The sequence below is a fragment of the Fulmarus glacialis genome, unplaced genomic scaffold, assembly GCF_000690835.1.
Source record: "Fulmarus glacialis isolate BGI_N327 unplaced genomic scaffold, ASM69083v1 scaffold2661, whole genome shotgun sequence".
Taxonomy (NCBI): Eukaryota; Metazoa; Chordata; class Aves; order Procellariiformes; family Procellariidae; genus Fulmarus; species Fulmarus glacialis.
In genome coordinates, this window is record NW_009193207.1 from 27,892 (window position 1) to 37,184 (window position 9,293).

Below are 9,293 nucleotides of genomic sequence, written 5' to 3' on the forward strand. Positions count from 1 at the left end.
GATTAGGTCAGATCAAAAAGAAATGTAGTTTTATAATTGACCTTTCACTGGCAGCGTCTCAAGGATTTAAGTCCAAACATGCAGTCAAAAGTATCCAATACTGAAGACTGCGTTATATGTCACAGTAGCTTGTCATATAGCTGCTGTAAGTTTTGGTGCACAATAAACACTTGTTGGGACTGAAATGGTTTTACTTCAGAAGTGTTTTTATTTTTGAATCTGCATTAGATGTATTAGGGCAATATGGAAACATACATCTTTTGACAAAGCACTGTTCAGTCTAATGCTGTTACTTCCCTAAGGAATATTCTAAATATTTGCAGAAAGAAAACTGAGATTGAATTCTCAGAAGATGAATGCGCAATAACAATTTAGAAGCCTTTCAGCCAGTTCCTTCAGTCTTGTGTCTTACTTTGAGCTAACATGCTACAGGGTTTGTATCTTTCAGCAACACATTCCTATAGCAGAGCAAATGATTTTATGTTCAGCCTCTTGAATTTGAATGATTCTAACAATTGTACTTAAGATTGTGCACAGACTGGTATGGAAGATGCAAGGAATTATGCAGAAAGAAAATAAAAACTCAACTTTTTATGTGTTGAATTTTTACATTTTCCTTTGTCTGCGTGTATGTTACTTTGTTAAAATGTCCTTCTTTTGTACATGGACATCTTTTTAATGAGTTTACAAAATAAAATGAACTTCCATGCTGTGACTTTTGACCCTTTGTTTCTAAGTGAATAAAATTATACTACAAATACTTTGTTCTTTAGACTTTATTTCCTAAATATACAGTGGAATCCTAAACGTCCACTGGCATTCTATTAGTTTTGTCAGATAATATTGCAGTATGCAAGCTGTCCTGTCTTTGCCAAGATAAATCAGTGGAGATGCTTCAGCTATTGCATTACTTAGTATGATTTAGAATTGGAATAACTCAAGAAAATAAGTAAGCAACATCTCATGTGAGAAAAAGCTAGTTTCCTTTTCTAACTTGTCTTAAAAGCTCCACATGCTATGTTTCTGGAATATCCCACTTAAAACCAGCTAAAAAGACCTGATATTAAGATGGTATAAGCTGCATAAGGAACATATAGGGTCCAAATAATTTCTGTCTTGAATGTACGCTGTTTTAGTCACAGACTTCTGATATGGGGATGAATCTGTAGTGTTTCATGTTTATTTCATTAATTTCCAAAGCACATATAATCACAGGAGAGAACTGGGTTGTGCCTGCTAAGTAGTATTCTACTAGATTTGTGAAGATTTTGCTTTTAGAAGTGTTCCTTCTTCTGAAGGACTAGTATTCTCAGAACCTCCAAGACTAGTGTTGCTTCTGGTGTTAGATGTCATCAGCTTTGGTGTCTTGTATGCTTATCCCTTTTCCAGTAAGTGAACTTAATTAATTTCACTATTTTTTTCCCCAAGATCTAAAATTTTTCAACAGCATTCATAGATTTCCCATCTGATGTGGGTCTGCCGCTTATAGTTAAAACTGAGTTTAATGAAGAATGGAGAGTAATCTGCAGATTACCAAAGAAACTAGGTGTTGAACAGTAGCTGCGACAGTCTGTGTAGGCAAGCTTTAGTGAAACTATTATTTAAGGAAAAATATACTCAATAAATACTAGGTTAGCCTACTCAATATTTAGGCAAATATCTTTTACCCTGTTACAATCATACAGTAAATGTCTGCATGTTTCTGTAGGGCTGTGGTGGTTCTAACACTCGGGAGATGAGACTGAACATGCAATCGCTTGTATAATTTAATTTTTATTTAGAATGACTTGGCTGAGCTCCAGGCACAAGTAATTATGACCATTTATGAAGATTAATCTGACACTTCTCACCAAAGATAAGGCCTTTTTGTGACTCAAAGGCTTAGCTGATTCCTCCTCCCCATCTTATCTTTTAGTGTTTCCACTCCAGTCACAGAAATAAGACTAATCAATTAACTTTTTGACTGAGCACTGCACCTCATTAATGAAATACCTTGAAGTGTACAGTTTGAATTTAGTTATGTTCACTTCATAGATTGTTCCAGTGCAATAGAAAGATCTGACAGGAGTCACCCCAGTGGACGTTTCTAAGCCTCTGACTTTCCAGGTGTCTTAAATTCAAAGCACAACATTGAAAAGTAAGTACTTGTTCAACATGAGAACAGGTATCTGATTAAAGTTCATTACTTTTACCCATAAAGAATTATGAAAAAAATAAGCGTATACCTTACAGTGCCCGTGCAAGCTATAATCTAATCATCTATCAAGAACAGCTGCCCGGGACCCTGTGTTTCATTTGAGATTATAAGGTGGATGCATTGCTCATAATTGTGGATCTTCCAAGAGTAGAGCAAGACTGCTTTTCTCATGCCTTTGTGTCTACAGTCTATACTGACTATCCCTCCTCAGAAAGGGGAGTCTTTTTTCATCTGCTTATATAAACCTCCGAAGTGAGTTTAATTACAGTAGTTGAGGCATCCTTCAGTATTTCGCTTAAAAATCTGTAGTCAACTCTGTGAGTTGTTTTTGTTTTGTTTGTGTCTTTTTGGTTCTTTAACAGAAGCTGCTTAGGGCTGACACCTGTCAGACAAGGTTTCAGCTTAACAATAAACCTGTATTAAAAGATGCATGGAGTTCTTAACATTTTTTTTTTTTGGTGTTTGAAATTGCTTTTTGAAAAATGTTATCCTAGTGATTTTGTTTATATGCAGGGCAAGTTATATGTTGGTGCAGACAAGCCTTCTGGGGAAACAGATTACAATGCTTTCCATTTGAACAGTCAATAGTTTGAGACGCAAATTAATCTCTGAGGAAGCAGAGAATTTGTAGACCAACATTCAATGCTGCTGGTGGAATAATGCACATACCTGAGAGCATGGTACCTGCTGGCCCCAGAGCAAGGATGTCACTGCAGTGAAAGAATAAGCTAAGGTCAGAAGCTGTTAAACGATAAGCATGTAAACAGACACCTTGCTCCAGGTAGCACTAAGTTCAGAATAGCAATGAACAGTGCTTTCAGTCAAGATTGCCCAGTGACAGTTAATATAATCTGGCTGTTGGCTGTTTCTTCATGTCATGTACACAATATGGTTTAATAGTCCTTTCCATCTTGGAATTAATTTTTCCAGTTCAGTATTCACAGCATAGATTTTTGCTCTAATTCAGTGGAAAGAATAGTTGTCAAAACCTAGTTACATAGTAATTGGATCCACTTACAGTGGTTTTCAAATGAGTCTTACTATGTGACTAGTAATCCCTTACCTACAGTCTGTTGGACTTAAAAGATCATAATGAAGGATGAAAAACATTACACTTTTACAAGCACAGAATTGGGAATTAATTACAATTCATCCCACTACCTTCATTCTGCCAGTGGCTGTAGTAATGCTTGAAAAAGGAGGTAAAATAACCTAGCGTGTTGAGGAATGATCAGAACAGAAAGGACTAGGAAGTTTAAGTGGCTACTTTATATCCTGAAGGATGAAAGCTTACTTTTCCTTCCCTTCTTTGATTAATTCCATACTCCATTATATATATTTTTTATTATCTTTCTTAAACATGCTTCCTTTATCAGGACTTTCTCCTACAGTGACTAAGTTCAAAATACGTATGTAACATTAATGGATGTCCTTTAGTGGAAGGAATGTCTGTACTCAGCTGAGCTGTGACTGCATTTTATGTGGACAGTCCTGAGCTAGCGAGCTACCGACCGGAGGAACTACAGCACAGGTCGGTATGGACGATCCTTGGCTGGCTCTGCTGCCTCAGAGGTACATGTCATCAGCGTCCACACGCACTGCAGGCACATGGAGGCTGCAGTGTAGACATACTGCAATACTGTATTCCTCCTTCGGTGCATAGCTACCCTACAGTATTTTACTGTAAGACTTCTCATCCCCCTTACTAGGAAGTGTTTGTCAGCAATGAGATTTAGTGATACAACAGAGTCCATAAATCACTTTTGACAGGGAATAGAACACTTTAATGAACAAGGGAAAACAAGGTAAATATTGCTTAGGCTTTTGAAGATGGAACCTCAAACAGATAACATCCTTTCTGAAAGCTATGAAGCATACTTGACTATCTCTGCACATCTAATGCTGTACATCACAATCTCTTCCTATCTATCCCATCACCTTTTCAAGAGAAGTTTTCTCTTGGCTCTGAACTCTCAGGAGACCCTAAGGTCTTGAATTGTTCTGCCTACTGTAGCTATGGAAACTGGTTAATGCCGTGTATCAACACAAAATGACTATAGCATATTTAAGTAATAATAACTGTTAACTTGATCGTAATGACAAATGGCTTTACTGTCAGGCAAGATGCTATAAACTACTAGTCTGCAAACTAAACATCTGTGAAGAGCAGTGTTCTGCTCGGAGTTAGGATGAAGGGGCTTGAGGGAGAAGATGTTAAGGGCTGGTGTATAGCTCCGAGTTTTAGGCAGATTGCTATGCAGACGCTGCAATAATTAAAATGTGGGGAAGGGTTCCCATTAATTAATTTCACATTTTAGAACTTTGTCAAAATGATCCAGAGTTAAAACAACTTCCTAATGTTGTCTGGCAAATTAATATCCTGCACAGGAAAATCTGGATTAAGTTCCTAGAATGAAATAATTAAGATGACACGTTGGCAGACTTTGAAGTGAGTTTTCATCCCACTCGTAGCTAGGTGGAAGATAACGCAATTGCGGTAATTCTGGAGCCAAGGAACATGTGTGAGATCCTAGTGATGCCTGTGAAGTGCAACTTCACATTTAAATTCTTGTTCTTTCCTTTGAAAGATGACCCAAGCATTTGATAAGCTCTATCCCCTCAATTCCTGACACCCTGCCACCTCTGGGGAGAAGGGCAATAGTCAGATAGAAAAAGGAAAGCAGTCAAAGGATGGCGTAAAGCAGATGTACAGATGCACAACTTCATGTGACGTTACAACAGATATGATACTTCTCTTTCCAGCTTTGTCCATACATTTGGTGAGGTGCTTTTTTCTGTCTGAAGACTAGGGATGACTGTAGAGCACCGGCTTCGCTGTCTTATTTGGAGGTTTAAAAAGTAAAGCTATGCTAATGAAGCATTTCTAATAGTGAAGACATTTTTTTAGAAATAGAAATAATGCTATTTTCTCTTTTTTTTTTTATTCCACTGACAACATATTGTCAGTGAAGTACTCCTGGACAGCTTGATGACTCAGTATGATTTCACAGTAACAATTACAGCCCAACATCAAGCTCTTGGCTGGATAAATGCGAGTGGCCTCATTGACCTCAGCAAATTCCAGTATTGCTCTTATGTTAAACATCAGGAATTTTTCTGCTTGTTTCTTAAGCCATTACTGATTGATAATCTCCATACCATCTAAATACCTGTCAGCTCATCACAAATTAAAAGAAATGTGTTTTTTGATAGGTGTCCCAACATTTCCTAGGTTTTTAATGCAGAATTTAGTATTGTATTAGATGTCACTGATAGAAGGAATTCAATTAACCGTTACTTTACAGAAATCATTGGTGTGGTCATTTTTGTTGTTTCTGCTGCCTCTGCCCACCAGCTGGCACAGAAGACCGTAGAAGCAGTGCAGTGTTATGGCAGATGGTTTATGACGAGAGGTGATAGTCTGGGTTTGAGACTAGAGTTCCTGGGATAAGAGATGGAATGTGCCCTTCCCCTTCTCTTCCAAGCAATTAAAGAAATGGACAAGTGATGCTCTGGGGGGGCTCCGTGGGTTTAGGCAGAACAAGACCTGAAGGATGGGACCAGGTCATTCGGGCCCACTGCAGACAAACGCGTTTAACTTCTATGGCATCTTGTGCAATGAGATGTCTGTCTTGAGGCATAAAAGCCTGAAGAAGACTTTTCAAAAGGTTGAATTTCTGAAGGTCTGAAACCCTGCAGACTAACTTGGATGAAATAAGCTGGTTGTGCATTTCATTTGTTCAGCATAAAAAAGAACCTTCTAGATGCTGCAACCTACAATTTAAAAGTTGATAAATTTCATCTTGATTCTTCCAGAAATGAAGGAAAAACCACCCAAATGTTTCTACTTAAAAGCCTGAAGGACTAAAGGGAGGCAGATGATTACGCTCAAACAGCAGACATTCCACCTCAAAGGCGTAACTCAGAAACATGAACCAGGTGTTCCTCTGCTTGTAAATACAGCACAAGCACTGTAAGAGGTAAATTACTTAAAATGCACAGAAAAAAGTAGAATAAAAGCAGCAGAAGGGATCTCTGCTGTAACCCAAGCTTTTACAGCGTCATATATATTTAAAAGGTGAGTAGCTTTAAAATTAATGAATTATTACTGCATCTTCTAATTTCTTCACTGCTGCTACATAAAAATCCTATAGAGATACTTGCAGAGGGCTGTCAGAGCTGCACTGCAGAAGATGCACAAGTCACTGGCCATGCTTTGGTTTAGTTTAACATTGGTGCTAACAGATAATACAGATAATATTTGGGCTTTTTTTTTCTACAGTTACAATGAGATATAACCCAGTAGTGGTCACATTACATGATTAGTTATACTTGCCTTCTTTTACTGCTGTAGATTACACAACTCCTTGTTACGGTAATTATTAGTGTACAGCCCGGGCTACGCAGATGATAAAAATAACTTCTCTACGAATACAAAACCTTAGATTTGTAAGTTAAGTAGTGATGGGAATCATGGGCCATTGGACACCTCTGGTCTGTCTCATCCATCAAAGGTGACGCCATTATGAAAAAATTACTTAGGAGGTTGTTTGGATATGATGGTGCAGAAGGTCTCTGCTGTGATTTAGCAGTAGATTTGAGCACAGTGCTCAAATCTTAATATCAATGCTTGAAGAGTTACTCTAAATCAGACTAGAAGAAAGAAGTAGAGGGAGTAGTCATAGAGCAAAGGTCTAAATAGCTTATGTTGGGGATTGTCTACAATGACAGGTATCTAGGAGCGTATCTAGAAGATTAGTCTGTCAATAGCTGGTTTATGTTAACTCCTCATATTGATACTTACTCTGTATGGACTACCAGTCTTACCAGTTTTAGCAGTTTTTATCTGAGTTAGTTTAAATGAGAAAAGCATTCCTAGCATGAAGGAGAGCTTAAGACATGTTTGAGTCACCTTTGACAACTCAGTGGTCACCAGCTGAGCCCCTGCTAATTGCATGTAATTTTAACCTCCCAATTGTGAAGCAACAAAACTGAACACAAACCTTTCCCTTGTATTCTAAGTGTCCTTTTCATTGTGTCGGATCACTCGGAGGGCAGGCTGAGAGCCCTCCTGGAACTACGGACAAGACCTCAACAGACATGTAATAACTTGTTTAAGTGCTGCAGTTCAATCTTGTCTCTGAACCTAAAGGGTCAACGTAGCAAGTCAGTGTAGACGAGTGATTACGGCATAAAATAAGTAAAACTGTGAATTTTAAAGCATTTTTGCATTGTAGAGAACCCAAACAGATACTAGAAGTCTAAAGAAGCACTTAAGTCCTGTTTCAACAGACTTGAATCTTGGTAGTTTAACCTTTACAATTTTCCCCCTCTTTACTGTCTTATGGTAGCCTACACGTCAGTTGTGTAGCGGTCTAATATCATTTACAGCTATTAACTGAGCCCAGAAACAGCGGATGGTGGGTAAAGCCTGTCAGTGATGCTGTTACAGGGTTTCAAAAGTTTAATAATTTCAAAAAGTATATTATGCATGTCCACTATCCTCATCATTTCTAAATTCCAACTCATCAAATTTGATGATCTCTAATGTTATAAAATCGTTCTACATGATACAAAGCTGTCCAAATTCAAGTACTTATAAAAGCATGAAGTACTACAATAATTTTAAATAGCTGTGTGCTTTGCAAAGCACTCTCATATTGCTGGAACACTTCAAATATTTTTATAAGGATGGAATGTGGTCAAATAGCCTTTCGAAGTAAAAGCGGAAGACATCAAAACACACTCCAGAGAGTGAGAAAAGCACTTGGAGCATCTTGAAAAATGATAGTTTCAGCTCATCTCCAGCTTGCAGCTTTCTGAAGGAAAAGTCTTTATGTTGATGCAGTTGAAGCAAGAGATTTGTCCCTTATGGATGTGTTCCGGAGTTCGGGTCCTGATCCTGCAAACAAGCGTTTGCTTCATTTTTTATATTGGCCTAATTCTTACAAATTTCCATACCCAAGACAGCAGCTGGCTATCAATGGAGGTGTATCTACTTTTAGCTATCACCAAAATATGTGGTCTTACCTATGTATATCCATACATGTAGTGTACACTAGAAAAGTTCTAAGAAACTTCACATGATTTCTCAGCAGTTACTATGTGCTGAATCCAGCAGCCTGATTTTCATGTTTCGTGGAAAAGATGGCTAATTCAGGGGTCAAATTAATTTTGTTTAGTTTTGCACGTATGAGTAAGACTTGACAGGAGCTGCCTCTAATTAAAATGGTGCTACTGCCTCACTCAGTCCTACAGACTATGTAGTGGGAAAATATGCCATGATAACATCCTCCTTCAATTTCCTCTTTAATTTTTGGTACAATAGATGTATTTTCTTCTGCCTTCTGAAAAAGAGACTAATGCATCCCTGAAGTTAATAAAATGATATGGGGTCATTTTTATTGAAAGAAAGTTAAACATCTGCTGTGTCTATTGCAGTATATTAAACAATATTTTATTATTCTCACTTCCCTGACCTGATTTGTGTCCCCAGCAGGCAGAGAACCCTATTGTCTGCTTTTCATATACACGTAGCAATTTAAAATGTGCCTGTGAAATAAAATTTAGAGATGCAGACCGGCTGCAGATAGGAGCAGTCAAGGACAGGTGGCATTAATGGTCCCTAGCTGTCCTGTGCATGCCCACCCAGCTCGTGAGCCCTCCCTACTCCCCGTTCCGTGAAAGGGCACGTGGAAATTGCTTCAGGGGACATTGTGCCTTGCAAAGGGAGAGGAGTCCTTGCAGTGAACAGCAGTGCTGGGGAAGGGGACACAGCCCTCAGCCGCTGCAAAGAGCATCGGTGCTTTGAACAGATGCAGTGTTGGCAATCCTCCACATCAAGAGCAGTGCTGCGTACGACGTACTTTGTAAGTTTGCTTAGAGTTTATTCCACTCCACTCGCAGAGATCAGCTAAGGGCTCACCAAGAAAGGAACTTTTAATGTGTGCGCTAAGCACGGGGCAAGTCTAGCAAGAGAGAGCATCTGGCCACAGAATGACATCTGGGTAACGGTATGCGGCGAGGCAGAGCACCGAGACAGGACTTGCCCACGCCTCTGCCAGAAAGACGTGGGCTCCCAGGAGATCCACATGCC